This window comes from Phalaenopsis equestris, unplaced genomic scaffold, assembly GCF_001263595.1.
Source record: "Phalaenopsis equestris unplaced genomic scaffold, ASM126359v1 Scaffold000414, whole genome shotgun sequence".
Taxonomy (NCBI): domain Eukaryota; kingdom Viridiplantae; phylum Streptophyta; class Magnoliopsida; order Asparagales; family Orchidaceae; genus Phalaenopsis; species Phalaenopsis equestris.
Window position 1 is genome coordinate 505,814 of NW_018164855.1, and position 12,334 is coordinate 518,147.

The following is a 12,334-nucleotide window of genomic DNA, read 5'->3' on the forward strand; positions in this document are numbered from 1 at the left end:
TGATTACAAATGAGAAACTTTAAAATTCTTCTGTAGTTTATGCATTCCATCTCCAATGGATTGTACCCCTAATTGCATAAAACACGCATCTATAAAAAATTGTTATACCTTTATTAAAGATTACTCATGGATATGTTAATCATTCTCTTAATAATGTGATTAATCATCTTAGTAGTACAAGATGACCAGTTAAAGGTGATGTTGAGTTGAAAGACTTACTTTTTCCAAATTAGATCATCCAGAGTTTAGTTGAGTTACTCAAGTCAAACACCATCTTTTGACTATTATTGTATTAAGTTAGCCCTAATATCAATTAATCCACATTTGCTCGTATAATCTCCTCATTCTAGCTTATTATAGGTTATGAGAACCAATAGTGAACCATTTTTCTCTAGTCTCACATTTTCAAGTGTAGTTTGGGCTACCAAAACAAACTATAAACTCCAAGTTAAGCACCATGCCAAGCAGACTCAATTCCAATCCATCAAGGTTAAATATTTTCCCAATTTAGTCACCTCAATTAAGACCATACCCTAAAAACTAAAACCTTTCCTAAGCTTGATTTTTGTTTTATCACATCTTGAGTTCTTGGTCATTACATCCATAAATGTCTAATTTCCTGCAACCTAATTTGTATTTTTAGTTATGACATTAAAATAGAATTTCAAACTTATAAATTTTCTCTTTATTATTATCGAAATGAATGTTGTGCTCAACTTTAAAATTTTTAGAACTTATTTATCTTCAATTAGATGCATCAAAATTTGTATAATTAATAGCACAAATTAATAATTATCATTTTAAAGTGTAGAAAATTTCAAATTATTATGGATCAATTCATGGATCAAATGAAATATGATAAAGTATAAATGATGATATATAAATTTCTTTAATAGAAATTGAAAATAAATGTTAACACCTTCATTAAGGATCTACACAAAGTTAAAATTTAAGAGAAAGAAACTTTTATTATATAAAATATTTCTAATCAACCACATTAAGGAGGGGCATCTAAAGAAGAGGTGTCTATGAGTTTTTTATTCCTCCCAACAAAATACACACAGAGGATCACTTGGAATCCCAGGATTAAGAAGATTTTCAAGCATTTTAAGATCACAATTAACTACCATTAAAACATAAATAACTTACTTAATAGAACAGCCTTTGAACCAAATACATATAATTTTACTAATCTACTTCATGATAATTTCAACAAAAAAATGCCTTTAGCTTTTCCATTGAAGAACTAGTTATCTCCTTTCCAATGGAATTTGTCAAATTGGCCAATAAAAAAATCATTAATAGCATGAATAAAACTTTGATTTATGGTAGATATGAAATGAAAAATCATGATAATGCAATATAATCAATCCGACCATTTAGTTAAAGTGTGTGTTTGTTATAGTTTGTCTCGATAAAAAACTAAGTATTTTCACACACACACACACACACACATGACCATTATAATGTAAGATAATCATAAATTTATACTATGTAATATATTTTTAATTATGATCATAATTTGCATCATATAAATTAAGAAGTGAATGATATTCATCTTCATGAATTAGATAAGTTTGCACAATATGCCTCTTTACATTTAGTTTTCTTTTCCATATCATGAATCCTTAGATAAATTTTGGGTATCCTACTAAGCCTTGAGCTTATCCTTGATGTACTACTTTTTTTGATTAATTCAAGTAAAGGAAAGGAATGATGGAATGAATGTGAAAGACTACCTAGTAGCTTAAGTAGAATAGATATATGTGTGTTTGTTGCTTTTAGACAATGATGGTGTAACTAAGTATATAAATTGATCTAAACTTCTACTGTTATATAATTATGGTTGTGTGAATGAAAGTGTTTTATATGTATTGGGTTGTTATGAACTTAGTGTGGCATTATATAATTATTTAATTAATCTTAGGTTTTGGAGGGGTAATTATTATGTTTATGCAAATAAATCTTTAATTTATAATGAAAAAAATGACTACCCCTCCATCTTTTTTAATCCAACTTAGATAATTTATATTACATATGGATTATATAAGTTGGGTTATGATGCCTATACACTCATTCATCTTGGGGTGGGTAGTTTTAGTCCAAGAAATAAGATAAAGTTTCTTAGATGGAGCTGCATCAAATAAAAATTTAAGAGATAAGGAGGAGATTTTTTTAAGAATGGATTTAGAAATAACAGTAGCCCTTAGCCACTAATAAAGTAAAAATGAGGATCTCAAGAATTGGAATTTACCCTCAATTAAAAGGAGCTTGAATTTTCATCTTGCTAAACAAAAAGTCATTCATTACAGAATAGAGGGAAAATCTTGAGCTAAGAGCATATGAGAGAGATGAATAACTCCATATAAGAAAATGGGAAACAACTTATTTGTATACTCAAGATATTTTTCAACATCGCTTGATTTGCCACATATGAAAAAAATAATATTACAGATGTTGAGAAATGGACTTATAAACCCATAGATAAGGTATGTATATCAATATACTGCTTAAGAGAATGACAAGTGAGTTGATTGTCCTTAACCATAAAAATAAGATCATTTGTAAATAACAAATGAATGGCATAAAATCTTTTACTAAACAAAGATGAGTAGTTACCAAGAGTGATTTTTCTCACTAGCAAAGAAGAAAAATTATATATGGTTATAGTGAAGTGAATGAGAGAGAGTAGAACACCTTTTTTGAAACCATTGGAAGGGTTAAATAACCCTTTAATCTCTCTATTGACCACAATAGAGGATGAATCATTCTCAAAATAAGTAGCACTGTATTTAATAATGGTCTAATGGATTTCTACTTTGCTAGTCTTAAGAGAATAAAGTGTATGTTGACACTATCAAATAAAAAAATTTTAGCATAAAAAATGATCATCATAGTTAACATTGTTAAAATTTTGAGTAAGCTTTTATTCTAACATAACATTACTAATAGTTTCTATACACTTTATGAAAGAATATTACATAGGTTGGACAATGGTGTGAACGATGGTTAGCAAAAATTTTGTAACAACTTTGTAAATGAATGTTTGAATGATTATTTTTTGGATTAAGGTGATGAAAGAGTGCTTATCCATACTAAGCATTCAACTTGTGGAGAAAGAATGACGGTTTACTAAAAGAATTGCTAGGTAATGATATTCTAATAGTGGGTGGATGAAGAGTTCGTCAGTGAAACCATCAAGTTGAAGAGTATCCATAAGCTTCTTATCAATAATGATTTGAATAAATCAATTGTTCTTAGAATTAAACAAGGTGGTCTTAATAAGGATGTCTAAAAATGTGGCTTGAGAAGATTGAGGATTGTTGTAAAGAACATTGTAAGGTTAATAATAGCCTCAACATTTTTTTTAGACATAACAATGCTTGAAGGGGTATTAAGCTCAGAGGAGAGTTTGGAGCACTTACTCACCCTACTATAATTATATATAAATTTTAAGCCGTCTTCTCCCTTAGATAACCAATTGATCTTGACCCTTCGTTTCACCCATTGAAATTCCAATGAAGTTGACAAAGACTAATTCTCATGAAGTAATTTTATATGAGAATGTAAGGGATTCAATGGATCATTTTGTAAGACATCAAGAATCAATTTTTATTCATAAAATTAAAGTTATAGCCTTTTGCATTATTTCTTAAGGAATATTGGACCTCTATTAAGAATGGAGCTCCCATGAAAAACTTATTTCACAAATATTTCACCTAACTATAAAGCTCATCAAAATTGGTCTAGTAATTTCAAAAGAAGAAGTTTTGTAAGTCTGGCTTGAGATTTTTCCCTTGCACAACAGTTAGGGAGTGGTCAAAGGATAAAAGTTGGAGTATTTTATAAGAAGAAGTATGGCAACATTGAAGGCATCCAAGATTACAAAATGCTCTATTAATCTTGGTTTGAATATGATCGAGGGCTTGCTTAACAAGATTTCAAAATTAAAGAACACGTGAATCAATCCTTAATAAGCCAAATGAGCCAAATCCAGACAATGCAATCAAACCACAATTTTTGATGCCATCACCTCTCACAAGTAACATTCCACATTAATTCACCCCATTCACAAGTTTAAATTGAATTGACCATTAATTAAACCCAAGCTCACCACCATTAATTTTAAAAGCGCAAAATTAATCCAACATGACCAAAATTAAAAGCCCACTAAAACCAAGCCCAAATCCGCTTACCCAAAATTAGAACCAAGCTAAAGTCCCTTATGACACAAAATTTAACTCACTCACTAAATTAAAATTATATCAAGCCTAAAGGAGAAAGTCACATGATGGAAATAACCAAATTTGGGTGCATGACATGTGAATTCAAAAATCCAAAAAATCTATCAAAACCTCTTTTATATAAGCCATGTAAGCCATGCCTAAGCCATAGGCAAGCCACTTATCTTCACCCAAGCCATGTGCAAGCCAATGGACCATGCATGGGCTTCATGCAAGCCACCGCTTCTTAAATGGCTAAAGAAGACCACACTTTCAAGATTCCCCAAAAAGAACTCAACCAGTATAATGACTCACCTAAGTTTAAAATTAGTCCAAATCCCCCATGATGGAGATTCATCCACCTCAAACCCAGCCAAGGCACCAAACCCAACCTTCATCATGGGTAATTACAACCCATTTTCATGACTTGGATGCAAAGGAACCTAAAATAACCTAGATTCTTTCCCATTAAATGCAACCCTTGGACACATGGCATATACCCACTGACTTCACCACTCTCCACCACTGACCTCCCACAGCAAGATGGTGACCACCCAAGGCTCTCCCCTCCACCATGTTTGGTGGTGAGGCCAAAACCGAGAGCCACCCATGGGTAAGCCAATCCTTGGCGACTCATGCCATTGGTCTTCCTCCCCTACTAGTGGTCCACATAAGAGGTCTCTTGAGCCCTTAAGCCAACCAATTGGAGCTCTACTACTCTCCCATAGTTGAGCTTATAAATAGGGCGCCCCACGACCAAAAAATGGAGAAGTACACAAACCTTGGCGAAGCCCTACCAAATTGATTCCAAACTCTTCCCACAGACTTTCGAAGCTCATCCCCATCATTTCTAGGCCCTCACACCATCTCAAAACCCTAGTTTCTCCTCTGAAATCTAGGGTATTCTCGGCCTTGGAATCAACTTCAACAAAACTCTATTTTGAACTTCTAAAAGCTTCCCCAACTTGATCTCATTTTTGGTGAGGTCAAAATTCTTCTCCTAGAATCTTAAATCTAGTCACAGGACTTTTCTACTGACTCTCCTAAAGAAATAGCAATGGGACCCACCCCACTTAGAAATTCTAACCGTTCCTTGACTCCCCTTAAGTCTGATATGTGTGGTTTCAAATCTTCAATAGCTACTTGAGTCGATTAGAAACAACATGTTGAAAGCTAAGGCGGGGTCCTATATGGATTGGAAATGCACTAGAAATACTTTTTGGACTTGGGAGTTTTCGTTCTTCGACGCACCGCAATTTACACAATATATTCATAAAATCTACACATATGTCACTATCTAAAATCAACATTAAATTAAAAAAAAATGAAATGAACATGTCATAATACGAATTCAAGACTCTTTGATACGGGTTGACTGACTCGCTATCGAGACTGTTCTGCTTAACTTTGGTCTTCGCTTAGGCGAGGACCGATCTACTCTTCGCTCGTCAAACGACTCTGATCGACTTGACTCATCGCATCTGTCACGAAGTGCGCAGGTTGAACTCAAATTGACTCAATCATCAACAAACTCGTCATGATGACTCTGGATGACAAAACAAACTGAGTGAGGGCGTTCAATTTTACTTACGAAGGACGCTCATTTCAATATGGTTCCGTGCACAAGTGAATCGAACGCGAATTGACAAATTCAAATGAAATATAATAATAATAATAATAATAATAATAATAATAATAAGCCCCTCATGAAAAAATTTGCGTGCGTAAAACGTACGAAACATTACCTACTTTTAGGAGGTTATACAATGGGTATAAGAGAGTTATATCTGTATTATACCCCATTTTAACCTCTATGTAACCTTCTATAACCTACATGTAACCTACAAATAAGTTGTATGGAGGTTACAAGGGGGTATAACACGGATATAACCCGCTTGTACCTTCTGTATAACCTCTAAAACTTACGCGGTGACGTACCCAAAATTTTTCCCCATTATAAACCACGTTATCCTCCTCAACAACGACAAAAATTTGCGTAAGTAACAAGTAAGCAGGGCTGCATATATTTTGGGGTTATAGGGAGATTAGAGGAGTTTATATATGTATTGTACCCATATAACCGTATAACTTCCGTATAACCTCACTATAAGCGAAATGTACGCGGCCATGACCCAATTTTTTCTCCCTCACAACGGCTATCTCCTTCTTATTCGCATGGCCCAACGGCCCTCTCTTCCCTTTTTTTTGGCATGCCTAACGGCTCTCATCATTCGGCCGATCCTCTCTCCCCCTCAGCCACCGAAACCTAGCTGCTTGATCGATCCCCTTACTCTCTTAAAGGCTTTCGGGTGTGGCGACCTCTCCCTCTCTTGAGTTTCTCCTCCTCTCAAAATCGCAAAAGGGATTTCGGCCTCAAGAGCTTAGGGTTTGCAGTCTGTGATCGTTTTCTAACCTCTACTTCTATTTGTCCTAGGCGAGTCAGCGTGGGCTCGATTGCTTGGTATTCTTGCTGGTTGCCCGATATTCTTGTATGTTTGTCTAATAGTTCTGTGGTTTGCTCGAAGTTCTTGTTGGTTGCTCGGTTTTGGCTCGAATGGTGGCTTTCCCTTTTGTTTGCTTGACCCTTTTTTTTGTTGCTTATTTGCTCGATCTGTTGCTTGATGTTTTTTTCCTTTGACTCATTTCTTTTTTAGCATAGCCTAGTAAGGCTGCGGAGGTGTTGTTTATGGCTTTAAGAATTTGCTATCTGATGTTTTTTTTTAATTAATTAATTTATTTATTTATTTTCTGTATGGTGTTGGTTACCTATAAGATTTAGGTTAAACGGGATTTAGTAAATCTGATAGATCCGGAATGAAGTTGCCTTGAAAAAGGATTTTGCCTATATGTATCCTTTGTTATTTTGCCGGTTTGATAGTCTTGCTAGTTATTGATTGCTTGGATCTCTCGCTTGGTTACTCAACATTTTTGCTTGACTAATTAGTCATTTTGGCTTGGTTGTTCGGAGATCTTGTTTGGTTGCTCGATATCCTTGTATGGTTGTTTATTTGGCTGCTGAGGTGTTTTTCTTTTTTTTTGGTGTCTCTGCTATAATATTTCAGATTTAGTTGCAAGGTTAGGCATTTGTGCTAGAGATTCTTGGGCTTCTGAGCTTTATAACACTTGCTAAAGATAACTTTTTTTTTAAAAAAAAACAATAAATTTACTCCTTTAAGGGCTACAAAAAAGCATGCATGACATGCATGTGCTTGTATGTGCTTTAGCAAGGGTATCTTTTAAGCTCAATAATTTAGATAAAGGCTATGATCTTTTAGCAAGGGTATCATTGATGGATATTGATGTCGTAAGTTAGCTTTCATTTTCAATTTAATGGAGGTGAATCTTCTCAATAATACTTTTACGAATAAGGGGAAGATACTTGTTTTTTTTTAAAGAATGAACCTCTTCTTTTGTTTTAAAGAAAAATGTGATAACATATGGCTACTGCTCGTATGAATATGATGAGCTGAAAAGAATGAGTTGAGTTTTATTATGCCAAGGAAGTGAGATATGGGAACTGAAGCTATAAATAGAATGAATGGGTCATAAAAAATACTGTTGACTCTTGTGGGATTATTCTTGTTGTGAATGAGACATGAGAAACCTTTTGGTCCATACCATGCCTTGTGGATTTATTATAGAGTGTGGATCTAATGTTGTCTAAATTGGGCATGTGAGGTGTGTATAAAGATACAAAAATAGAGAATTTTATGTTGTTTAAAATAGAACAACATTGGAATAAAAAGTCTGCTTCATCCACAATGAATCAATCATATCCATGTTGGCTTTTCTTTCTAAATCTCTCTTACCTTTCTTTCTAATATTCTAGTATATTTGTATAAATTTTGTGTTTATGATATGGGTTTCATCTATTTATCTCAAGTATTATGCTTTACTAAATGCAGCTTGGGCTCATTCCTTCAGAGCCTTTAGGCCTAGCTTGGTTTGAAGGATTTACAAGCACAAAATGATAATGAAAATGATAAAAGGAATTGAACATAAACTTCTTTTTTATTGGAGCAATTCATATAGAAGTCGGGAACCAATGTGAGCAACCGCAAATGCATTGCGTATTTTTATACCTTGCGGATTTGGTTAACACCTAAATCTTTATTAATGATTTTTGAAAGGGCTCTGTTGATATCTTATGCCCAAGCAGACGTGGCAAGGAGATCTTGGAAGGTCTGCATGCAGACAACCGGTTTCCATGCCTTTATGATTTGCTTCCGTTGTTTCTTGTAGACTTTATGTGGTTTAATAGGTGCAATAAAATTAAAGAGTAGAAAATGCACTGAGTAGGATGGATGCATAAAATTAGCGTTGATGGATTAAAAGACAAAAGAGGCAATATGGAGAAAAGTAGCTCAAAAAATAAATGGCTTGTGAAGAAGAGGATTACTATCTCAGTTAACACACTCTTTAATCATTATCCAAACTGCAATGGTGCAATGATGCATTTTCTACTTTTGATCTGACATTATTCATTACTGTCATTGCCAAATGCGTCTATGTTTACTTTCCTTGTCTTACTTTTGTTTTCTTGTAAATAAGGAACTATTATGAGCATCTCGTCTTTTAATATCATTACAAGAATGGTTCTTATACTGTCTATTTGTCAAACACGTGAAGCTACAAAGATATTTAGTTGGACCCATTTATGTTTTTGTTGCAATGCAAATCTCTAGTTTTTGGTGGCCAATACAACGAGAATATTTTTTTCAATTCATGTTTTTTTTTTGTTTTTTCACAGTATCTATTTTTTCACAGTATCTATATTCACAGCATCTATCAGAGGGATTTCTTGTTCTTAAAGCTTATTAAATTCTTTGCTCGTTTTTGCTGTAACAAATAGAAACATAACATGTCACATCTCTCTGATGTTAAGATGTTAAAAGCTGCAATGTTTTCTTGAAGATTTTTAGGCTAGTAAATAGTGTTGTTGATGATGCATTCATCTGATCTTCTTTTCGATAACCATAAAGGTGGAACAGATGTTTGTTAAGTAGGATAATTATCATATTCCCTTTTATTGCTATTTTGTAGTTGGAAGATTTACATACAAACCACTTAATTCCTATGCACTTACATATCTAACTCCTAATCTTCAATTTTTATATTTGTACCATCTTGACTAGCATGAAAAGGGAAAGATTTGCATACAAACCACTTAATTCCTATGCACTTACATATGTAACTCCTAATCTTCGATTTTTACATTTGTACCATCTTGACTAGCATGAAAAGGGAAAGGGCGTGTTCAACATTTTAAAAGTTAAAACGGTGGTTTTTTTAATGCTATATGAAATATTTGAGTGTTCGATATGAATATATTGGAATTGGGTGCTATGTATGTAACTGTCGCTTCTTTTTTTATTTTTTTAATCCTTTCTCTGAATTTTCAATTTTTTTAGGACCATTCATCGACATTGTGAATAAAATAACTCATGACCTTTATGGCGTTTTTATAGTATAATGAAAACTTGATGATGCAAATTATGTTGTAAATTTGCGAGGTTCATTACAATATTTTACATAGATTATCATCATTTAATGGTAATGGTAGCTACCTTTTTTTTATTTCTCAGTCTACTCATAATTTTTTTTCTTATTTTAGTGCAATTTTAGACTATTTTTTTCATAGATGTTGAATTCTTTAATGGTTTGCCAATTACATTGCTCTTGCTTTGTTCCAGGACATACTTATCATGATAAACATGTGAAAGAATGTTTGACTGAGTTTCAGGTTTAATGAGGATTGGGATGAACAACTTAATTAGGAGTTTTGCTAGACCCATACTTGTTCTATGTAGTTTTTTTTATTGGAGCATTTACGCATATACCACGCAGTTCTTTTGCATCTACATTTCTAACACCCAAACTATAATTTTCATGTGTACCGCTTTACTCATGCAATTATTATATGCTCATATGTCTAACACTAAAAGTTTTTTATGACAAATTCTTTCAAAAAAAAAAAAACACTCGGATACAGATAAACTTTAAATTTCTGTTAGAAATTATATATAATAAGTATTGAGATGTTCTTCTATGCTAACTTATGTGACTCATTCTTATGTTATGCTGTCAATTATTTCAGTATTTGAAAAGTTTAATATGGAGCTTTGCTAGACCCATACTTTTTCTATATAGTTTTTTTTTTTTATTGGAGTATTTACTTATATACCACGCAGTTCTTTTGCATCTACATTTCTAACACCCAAACTACAAATTTCATGTGTACCACTTTACTTATATGCTCATATGTCTAACACTAAAAGTTTTTTATGGCACGTTATTTAAAAAAAAACACTCGGACACGGATAAACTTTAAATTTTTATTAGAGATTGTATATAATAAGCATTGAGATATTCTTCTATGCAAACTTATGTGAATCATTTTTATGTTATGCTGTCAATTATTTTAGTATTTGAAAAGTTTAATATGCAGTATACAACTCTCGCGTATTTACTTATTCAACAGTTAATTTTTATTCTTTTTATATGCAATTCAGATTCCTTATTTCTTATATTATGTCACACATACTACTTTCACTTACATTTTAAAAGTGAAACACATATTTTCATGCAAAGAAAAGATTAAAGTTTGGTGTCAGAAACATAAATACATGAAAATTGAATACTAAACATGCAAATTTTTCTAACAGTCTCATATAACATCAATTTTGGAAATGCTCAGGTTCAAGTGGAGACATTCATAATATGACGATATATGAATATCATCGAGCGGGCTATAAGTTGGAAGGTTTGGGGTTAAGGGCATTGATGTACAACACAATATTCATGCTTATATCGTTGAAACTCTTTAATAATTAATATTTGACTAGTAGTTGCCCTTCTCACTTCTTTAGGTTGTTGGTAGCTTCAACCCCAACATTGAATGACTTGTGAACTATAGCTTCATAACATTGGTTGCCGGAAGTTTAGAAATTACAATGTTGCAAAAATACTATGTTATTGATACATAACACATATGATCGGAAAGGCTTACCTGTTACATGTTCACTTGTCATTCAGGTAATAGGGATTCAAAGTTGTCCAACCTTAGAGTGTTTTACTCGTAGCTTCTATTCAATATTGGTATATAAACTTCGATACCTCGGTTGCCTATGGGATTATAACGAATGAGAAATCTAAAGCTGAGCCCATCCCCAATCTAAATTCTTGTACCCCTTTCTGATTTTTCATATGCTTATCACTTAACTTTTTATTAAAACATGCATCTTAATTTTTTTTTTTGGAATTGCAACTATTTGTTTAATCTTCTATCTTCTATTACACTTGTGCTACATTGTTGCAATTCTTTTTAAGTTCGTCAGAGTCGACAAGTATGCATTGATCTTTTCTTTTTTTACTGCACTTTATTATTCATATTTCCTTATACATGCAATATTATTCTCTTGTTATTTATCGCACTTCACTACATATGCTTTGTCATACATACAATATTATTATTTTGCTATTCTTTATTATGCTTCTAGCATATTTTTATACTACTCTAGGATAGTAAATGTAGAACATATGTTTAGGATTGAGATCTTATACACATAGTGAACATTTTTTTTTTATAATTTCAACACCTTTTCAAAATTTCATAACTCTTTTTTTTTAATTACAAATAATGTTTTAAAACTTCAATAAATTAATAATAACATAATAATAATTCTTTTTTTGGATTTACGAGAATCTCTCGGATGAGGAAACTACTAACGAAAATTCTCTGGTCTAAATGAGCCTAATGACTTGTTTATACTAAGTAAATCCAAAATTAACAGTGATGTCGGGATGATAGAACCGTGAATGAACACGATTTCAAATACTTTGCACAAGATCACACTAAATAACAACAATGACTTAGGATAGACCGTTATAAGCATAATTCTCTCCTCTCCTCTTTTCTCGGAAGGAGGCGATGACACGATCGATCAGTTGACAATTTTCGAACGACGACCGAGACTACAACATGAAGTGGAATGATCTTCAACGAATGTGGAAGTTTAAAGCGCTGAGCCCATCCCTAATCTAAATTCTTGTAACCCTTCATGATTTTTCATATGCTTATCACTTATCTTTTTATTGAAACGTACATGTTA